Raw genomic sequence first — 354 nt, forward strand, 5'->3', positions numbered from 1 at the left:
TGTATTTTATGATATTAGCTGTTTGACCTTGAGTTGCGTCATAAAGATCAGGTCAAGGTCACAATGATGTTTTTAAATGGATACCCCCATTTTTTATTGTATATTCTTGTAGCTTATCTCGAGAGCTTTCCAAAACACTATACTTAAGTATTTTTTCGTTAAGTACTTTTCGAGTTAAGAGGCTTCAAAGTTACGCTCTTTAGCATTAGCGCGCGTGGATACCGTAGTGACGAGCACGAACGCGCGCTCGTATTAATAGTAAATAGCGTAAAAACGATGGCCTAAAAAACGTAAACGCAAGGCCAGCTCTCGTTTACCGCGCTTGTGTTTACGTTTTTCTCTGCCTTAGCTTAC

The sequence above is a fragment of the Odontomachus brunneus genome, unplaced genomic scaffold (assembly GCF_010583005.1).
Source record: "Odontomachus brunneus isolate Ranch 3 - 2012 unplaced genomic scaffold, Obru_v1 Obru_scaffold_224, whole genome shotgun sequence".
Classification (NCBI taxonomy): Eukaryota; Metazoa; Arthropoda; class Insecta; order Hymenoptera; family Formicidae; genus Odontomachus; species Odontomachus brunneus.